This window comes from Garra rufa, chromosome 13 (assembly GCF_049309525.1).
Source record: "Garra rufa chromosome 13, GarRuf1.0, whole genome shotgun sequence".
In the NCBI taxonomy this organism is placed as follows: domain Eukaryota; kingdom Metazoa; phylum Chordata; class Actinopteri; order Cypriniformes; family Cyprinidae; genus Garra; species Garra rufa.
This window is the reverse complement of record NC_133373.1, coordinates 21,556,495-21,564,836: the sequence shown is the minus strand read 5'-3', so window position 1 is coordinate 21,564,836 and position 8,342 is coordinate 21,556,495. Positions and strand designations below refer to the sequence as shown.

General features: G+C 50.7%; 1 protein-coding gene across 1 annotated transcript in view; it reads right to left on the bottom strand.

Annotated features, from left to right (window-relative positions):
* Nucleotides 1-5,216: 5,216 nt before the first annotated feature.
* Nucleotides 5,217-8,342, bottom strand: part of kcnk2b (potassium channel, subfamily K, member 2b) — a 43,484-nt gene continuing 40,358 nt past the window's right edge. The window contains exon 7 of the mRNA XM_073816561.1: nucleotides 5,217-7,601. The gene's annotated coding sequence lies outside the window, so the exon portion shown is untranslated. The remainder of the gene's footprint in view (nucleotides 7,602-8,342) is intronic.

Below are 8,342 nucleotides of genomic sequence, written 5' to 3'. Positions count from 1 at the left end.
TTGAGCACTCGTTCTGTGTGTCAGGTGCAGAACCTGGCTTCAAAAAACAGATGCATGAGTGCTGCCAGCATTGCTTTTAAGGTTGCAGAAATAGAAGGTCAGCTTGTCAGTGCTCAGACCATACGCCGCAGACTGCAACAAGTCGGTTTGCATAGGCGTCATCCCAGAAGGAAGCCTCATTTGAAGCTAGCTCACAAGAAAGCCTGCAAACAATTTGCTGAAGACAACCTGTCCAAGAGCATGAATTACTGGAACCATGTCCTGTGGTCTGATGAGACTATAAGATAAACTTGTTTGGCTCAGATGGTGTGTAGCATTTGTGGCAATGCCCTGGTGAGGAGTACCAGGAAAATTGTTTCTTGCCATCACAGTCAAGCATGGTGGTGGTAGTATCATGGTCTGGGGCTGCATGAGTGCTGCTGGTACTGGGGAGCTGCAGTTCATTGAGGGAAACATGGATTCATTTATGTACTGTACATTCTGAAGCAGAACATGATGCCTTCCCTCCAGAAACTAGGCCGAACGGCAGGTTCCAACATGGTAACGATCCCAAACACACCACCAAAATGACAACTGCCTTGCTGAGGAAGCTGAAGGTGAAGGTGATGGAGTTGCCATGTATGTCTCCAGACCTGAACCATATTAAGCACCTGTGAGGCATCCTCAAGCGTAAGGTGGAGAAGCACCATTTTTTTCATGTCCAGCAGCTCTGTGATGTCATTATAAAGGAGTGGAAGAGGATCCCAGCAACAACCTGTGCAGCTCTGGTCAATTCCATCCCCAGGATGATTATGGCAGTGCCAGATAAAGTCTCGGTTACGTATTGTAACCCTCGTTCCCTGAAGGAGGGAACGGAGACGTCTCGTCGAGACCGACGAATTGGGATATCGCCTGGATAGACCAATCTACTTCGTGTGTATACAAACGAGCCAATGAATATTGGCATGCATGATTGCAGCCATCTGCGGCTGATCACAGCGTGAGCATATAATGCGCAGCAGGTGCATGCATCATCAAGGTTTCGCTGAGGAGCTGGGACAGGCCCGGCCTTACAGCGGTGGTACAGGAGCCTCGGCGACGGGACGAGACGTCTCCGTTCCCTCCTTCAGGGAACGAGGGTTACAATACGTAACCGAGACGTTCCCTATCAGTCGGTTCCTTCGACGTCTCGTCGAGAGCAATACACATATAACTCAATTCAGGTTTATATGGAAGATTGGAGGTGATTGAACCCTCGTATACTGGTAGAAGTACTACCGGGGAAACACACAGCCTCTAGGGCGCAATGTGGAATTGTAAGAGATGCAATTAAGTCTCTACGTAGAGCCTAGCCCTCTACCGGTTCTGAAGGATTCATCGAGTGAGGGCCTGACGCCTGACGTTCCGCTACGTTGGCTGTCAAGCTCGGCGGAGGAGCTCGACAGAGCTACTCTTAGGTTACTCTGGAGCAATATAGCAAGCCGACCCGAGGCCTCTCTGTGCCTACCCGTTTGAGGTGAGAACACAGGAGGAGACTGTGTCTACACGAAGGCTTTAGAACCTTGTGAACGTGTTAGGGGTCGCCCAGCCCGCCGCTCTACAAATGTAATTTAGCGAGGCGCCACGAGCCAATGCCCAGGAGGATGCAACACTCCTAGTCGAGTGTGCTCTCAGCCTGAGGGGGCAGGGCACACCCTGAACCTGATAGGCCAGGGTAATGGCATCCACTATCCAGTGGGCCATCCTCTGCTTGGAGACGGCATTCCCCTTCTGCCTGCCTCCATGACACACAAAGAGCTGGTCTGAGGTCCTGAAGCTTTGTGTCCGGTCAACGTAGCATCTTAGTGCTCGGACGGGACAAAGCAAAGCCAGGGCTGGGTCTGCCTCCTCCGAGGGCAGCGCTTGCAGGCTCACCACTTGGTCCCTGAAGGGAGTCGTGGGAACCTTGGGCACATAACCAGGCCGGGGCCTCAGTGTTACCTTGGAATCCGCCGGGCCAAACTCTAGGCACGAATCGTCAACCGAAAATGCGTGCAGGTCTCCTAACCTCTTGATGGAAGCCAATGCAAGCAGGAGCAGAGTTTTCATCGAGAGAAACTTCAGCTCTACTGACTGCAAGGGCTCAAAGGGAGCCTGCTGCAGTGCTGTAAGCACTAGCGACAGGTCCCAAGAGGGCACGGAAGGGGGCCTAGTGGGATTCAACCTCCTGGCGCCCCTAAGAAACCTGGTGATCAGGTTGTGCTTCCCCACCGACCTTCCTTCTATGAGGTCGTGGTTAGCGGATATGGCAGCCACGTAGACTTTCAGGGTTGAGGGGGACAGCCTACGCTCCAACCCTTGCTGCAAAAAGGAGAGCACGACTCTGATCGGGCATCTTCGGGGGTCCTCTCCACAGGAGGAACACCAATCAACGAACAGGTTCCATTTTAGGGCGTAGGCATGTCTAGTAGACTGCGCTCGCGCCGAAGTGATAGTGTCAACTACCCCTTGGGGTAGGTCACTTAGAACCTCCGCGTCCCGTCCAGGGACCAGACATGTAATTTCCAGAGGTCTGGACGTGGGTGCCATAGGGTGCCCCGTCTCTGAGTCAGAAGATCCTTCCTCAGAGGAATTTGCCAGGGAGGGGCTGTCGCGAGGAGCATGAGTTCGGGGAACCAGGTCCGAGTGGGCCAATAGGGGGCTACCAGAAGGACCTGCTCCTCGTCCTCCCTGATCTTGCACAGTACCTGTGCGAGAAGGCTCACTGGGGGAAATGCATATTTGCGAAGGCCCCGCGGCCAGCTGCATGCCAGTGCGTCCGTGCCGAGTGTGCCCTCGGTCAGGGAGAAAAAGAGCTGGCAGTGGGCTGTCTCCGGGGAGGCGAACAGATCTACTTGAGCCTCGCCGAAGCGTCTCCAAATCAGCTGAACCGACTGGGGGTGGAGTCTCCACTCTCCGGGAAGCGCAGCTCGTGAGAGCTCGTCGGCCGCACAGTTGAGCAACCCGGGAATGTGAATGGCACGAAGCGACCTCAGATGCTTCTGACTCCACAAGAGGAGATGACGGGCGAGTTGCGACATGCGACGGGAGCGTAGACCGCCTTGCCGGTTGATGTACGCAACGGTCGCAATATTGTCCGTACGGACCAGCACGTGTTTGCCACGTAGGTGCCCCTTGAGGCGGAGCAGGGCGAGACGTACTGCAAGCAACTCGAGGCAGTTGATGTGCCAAGTCAGCTGGGGGCCCGTCCAAACCCCTGAAACTGCCTGTCCGTCGTACGTGGCTCCCCACCCGGTGGTGGAGGCATCTGTGTGTACCACAGCATGCCTGGAGACCTGTTCCATGGGTACTCCTGCCCGTAGAAATGAGAGGTCTGACCACGGGGTGAAAGTCTGGCGGCAAGCCGGTGTTATCTGAACCCGGTGAGAGCCGCGAAGCCACGCTCTCCTCGGGACTCGGCCATGAAGCCAGTGTTGAAGCGGTCTCATATGGAGTAGCCCCAGCGGTGTAACCGCCGCTGCTGCTGCCATATGCCCCAGGAGCCTCTGAAATTGTTTCAGTGGGACCGCTGTCCTGCTCTTGAACGTATCTAGGCAGTTCAACACTGACTGAGCACGTTCCTGCGTGAGGCGTGCTGTCTGGCTGACCGAGTCCAGTTCCATACCGAGAAAAGAGATTCTCTGTGTTGGAGAGAGTTTGCTCTTTTCCCAGTTGACCCGAAGACCCAACTGGCTGAGGTGTGCGAGCACCAGGTCCCTGTGTTCGCATAACTTAACCCGAGACTGTGCTAGGATGAGCCAGTCGTCGAGGTAGTTGAGAATGCGAATGCCCTGTTCTCTGAGGGGAACAAGGGCCGCCTCCGCGACCTTTGTGAAGACACGGGGGGAGAGGGACAGCCCGAAGGGCAGGACCGTGTACTGATATGCCCTGCCTTCGAACGCGAACCAGCAAGGAAGCGATCTCTGCACGCAAGATGGGAGCATCTGCGGCCCTGACAGAGGTGAAGTGGATACCTCTGAACTTGGGAGGGCGCCGGGCGAACTGAATCGCATAGCCGGAAGTGATGGTCCGAAGGAGCCAGCAAGATGGGCTGGGAAGCTCTTTCCAGACTCCCAGAAAGTGAACAAGCGGCACAAGGGGGACCACCGACGTACCCGCGGGGGAGCAGCGAAGAGGGGGGCAGGGGCCCCGCCTCGCAGTCTCGTTGCCGGACCGGGGCGGGGTCAGAGCGTCTGTATGTTGAGTGTGTGAGACGCTTACCTGCGCATGAGCCGATGGTGCGTGAGTAGTCCGTCTCGCCGTACTCTCGAGACTGGGGTGCCGCCGGCGGACGGGTGGAGGCAGCAGCTGTGTGCCGGGGCAGGATGTGACTGATGGCCTCAGTCTGCTTCTTGGCTGCGGAAAACTGCTGGGCAATGCTCTCCACAGCGTCGCCGAAGAGGCCGGTCTGGGACACCGGAGCGTCGAGGAACCTGGTCTTATCGCAGTCCCTCATATCAGCCAGACACAGCCAGAGATGGCGTTCCTGGACCACCATGGTGGACATGGCACGACCCAGAGACCGCGCGGTCACCTTCGTCGCACGTAGCGCGAGGTCCGTGGCGATACGAAGTTCACGAAGAACTTCTGGGTCGTGACCACCCTCGTACAGGTCTTTCAGTGCCTGGGCCTGATGCACCTGTAGCAACGCCATAGCGTGAAGGGCGGAACCAGCGGAGCCGCAGGCCGCATAGGCACTGCCGATCAGAGCCGACGAGTGCCTACAGGCCCGGGACGGGAGCGACGGATTGTTGCCCCGCCAAGTGGAAGCGGCGCCCGGACACAGTTGCATCGCAACCGCACGCTCCACCGGCGGGACTGCCGTGTATCCCCGCGCTGGTCCGCCATCGAGGGTGGTTAGGGAGGAAGTCCCACTCGAGCGGTTTCGGGCAGTGAAAGGTGCCGTCCACGTTCGGGTGAGTTCTTCATGCACCTCCGGGAAGAATGGCACCGGGGTGGGGCGCTGAGAACCAGCGCGGGCCACCCCGAGATACCAGTCATCCAGCCGGGAGGGGTCGGGACGTGATGGAGGATTCCATTCAAGCCCTACCCTCTCTGCGGCCCGGGCAAGCATAGCCATCATCTCCGGGTCAGTATCGGGCACCGCTGACCGCCCAGTGGACGACAGTGTGCCGTCCTCCTCCTCAGAGAGGTCTGGCTCTCCCCCCGATGCTGCGACCGACATCTGTTCGTCGGGGGGGGGCCCAAAGGTAACGGGCGGCACCCCTAAGGGAGGTCCAACCCGCTCCCCTGAGAGCCCCGGTGGCGACGGAGCGTCGGTGGAAGGAGGAGCCCCCGCCGATGAAGTGGGCGGGGAGTTCCTCACCGTCACCGTCAGACCGGGCAGCCCCCTGCTTCCAGCGACAACGCCCCCCCCGGCGTTTGCCTGGAGGAACGTTCGTTCTGGGCAGAGGGACTGGAACCCCGCCCCTTTGCAGGAAACGGAGTCTGGTCCGCAACTCCGCGATGGTCATTTTCCCACAATGGGGACATGACTCATCCACGAACGCTGCCTCAGCGTGTTGAAAGCCCAGACACGTGAGGCAGTGTGCGTGGCCATCACCCGGCGCCAGGAAACGGCCGCACCCAGAAACGCACGGGGAGAAAGGCATGTTGCCTCGTCTTTAAAAAGACGCTCAACCCGTGGAGCTCCTTTAGAAATTAACTCTTTTCGGAAATTGCTCTTATAGGAATTTGCTCTTTTAGTGCTGAGGCGCACAGGGGAGATGGCCGCAGCAACACAGAAGGTGGATGGTGAAGACCAGCTGTGTGCTTCCACTCGACACGGAAGACCACGCCGCTGAAGCGCCGTGCCGCCAACACAAAAGAGAAAAAAGGAGGTAAGTGTTGCTTCTTGACTCGTCCCACAAAGAATGGTCCAGCTCCGAAGCGAAAGCTTGATGATGCATGCACCTGCTGCGCATTATATGCTCACGCTGTGATCAGCCGCAGCTGGCTGCAATCATGCATGCCAATATTCATTGGCTCGTTTGTATACACACGAAGTAGATTGATCTATCCAGGCGATATCCCAATTCGTCGGTCTCGACGAGACGTCGAAGGAACCGACTGATAGGGAACAATAGTGCTAACGCAATATATTGAAACTTTGGACAAGTTCACTTAGGGTGTACTCACTTTTGTTGCCAGCGTTTTGACAATAATGGCTATACAAGCTGCACATTGACTACTCTAAAATATATTCAAGTTTCAATTCTATAGTATTGTCCCTTGAGAAGATATACTAAAATGGTTGGTGAAATGTGAGGGGTGTACTCACTTTTGTTACATACTGTATATTGTACATCAGTGCTGCAGTGACTCTTGCACACGTCTGTGTATCAAAAGCAAGAGAAAAACAATGCATTCAAAAACTTTTACAAAATGAAACACCCACATTAATTCCCATTTACTTTAAAGATTTATTGCCACAGAACAGCCATTGAAAACACATCCAATGCATGTGATTCATTTTATTTTAAAAAGGCTGGTGCAGTTAAGAACCCAACAACAATCATACAACTCCCTCTATTTTGGCTTAAAGATTCAGAGCACCAATATACAAAAAGCAAGTATACACTAACATACAATCATTTGTCAACTATAAATATTATTTTTCTTATTTCAATCCTAAAACATTTGACCTTTGCAGTAAAGTGATCCTATAGTGTAGAAATACAGAACTGTATTACAAAATACATTATAAATTCTAACTGCAGAATTTGCATGCTAACATACGGTAGATTTCCCAAAGTCACTGTGCTTTTAGAGAAACTTGATGTATATTTGGTGAATAAAAAATTCAGTCTGAAACAAAATTCATCCAAGAACAAGAAATTGTTTAATTTCACGTCATTAACACTTCGTCTAACCTCTGCTCTTCACCCTTTGATGCCTGAAACTTCTCTTTCATTACCATCATTATCATTGTGACTATGAAGGTTAGAAGCATCTCAAACTTGCAAACAGTCTCATAAAAACGAGTCTCTCAAAAGCCTTCAGAAACCAATTGTGATGCAGCTTTTTGACTATGATATACAACATGTGTTTGTCAGTAAGCCTGAATAGCCTGAAGATCTTAATTGCTTCTTTCTTTGTGCTGTTATCTAAGCAGAATTTAAACAGAATAGCACTCTCAGATCACAATCGTTTTGAAATCAGTGCGTTTTGTTCAGCCAGAGCTACCCTTTACTAGATAAAGGCATTTTAGTTGCTTTCAAGACAGTGTACAGACTTTTTAGGAAAAAAAAATACAATTCATTTATAAACATCAGTTCTGAATGCTTTCAGCTGTGAGTCTACTACAAGAAAAACATCAATTCCTGTCTCCTTTAGAGTGTCTGTGAGACCTTTGGAACTCTAAATCATCTGAGGACACATTTCAAATATAAACAGTCTTGTGTCTGATTTGTCTGTCTCTCTTCATCCCCTGAAGAGTGTCAAGTGGGTACGAGAAGGATGAAATTTATGGTCATGGCTTAGCAACCACAGTATTCCTCGCGGCAGAGTGGAGCTGCGGCTTAAAACGTGTCTCAGATCTCCATGGCAACTGCAATCTCTCTGTCTCAGCCCAGCGATCTGGATGTCAGAGGTTGCAGCTCTCGCTAAGCAGAATAATACAGTTACATTAAACTGAGCTGTAATGAGGCATCAGCACAAAAACCATCATGTAAAAATATTTCTGTGTATTTTGATTGCATTGAACGATCATGACTAATACTGTAAATTTGTTGTAATACTGAAAATATTTTTAATCAGATTACAGGTACGTTTTTTTGGATTACATGATTACATATTATTCACACAAGGGCAGTAAATTATTCATAATTTATTAATTCCCCCTTCTTCTTCTTCCTTTTTCTCTTTTAAATGTTCCTTACTAAAGAGAAATTGTCCTTTCTGCTTTAATGTTTATTAATGTTTGTTCATACAATGCAGATATTTCTAAATGTTTTTGTGAGACAAACATCTTAAAATAAAATATAGTAGTCAACATTTGAAGTGGATCAAAAAAGTTAATCAAAGTTGTCCTTAAACAAGAACTGGTATTGTTTTGGTTATAGAACAACTATGATGAAAGGTTTTGACTCACTTCAAATGTTGACTACTGTATTTACTTGAAATCTCTCTGAGGAAGTTAATATTTTAAATAATTTAGCAACACATTTGCAAGTTTACTTTTTTTGATGACAGATATAGATATTGACATTAATGTTCAAGTGTTTTAATTATTTATATTTCATATTTTTATGATTTAATAAAATAGCTTTTTATCAACTATGTAATGTTTAATGCATTTTATATGCCTATATAAAAAAACTGAATATACTTTCTTTACCATTGTT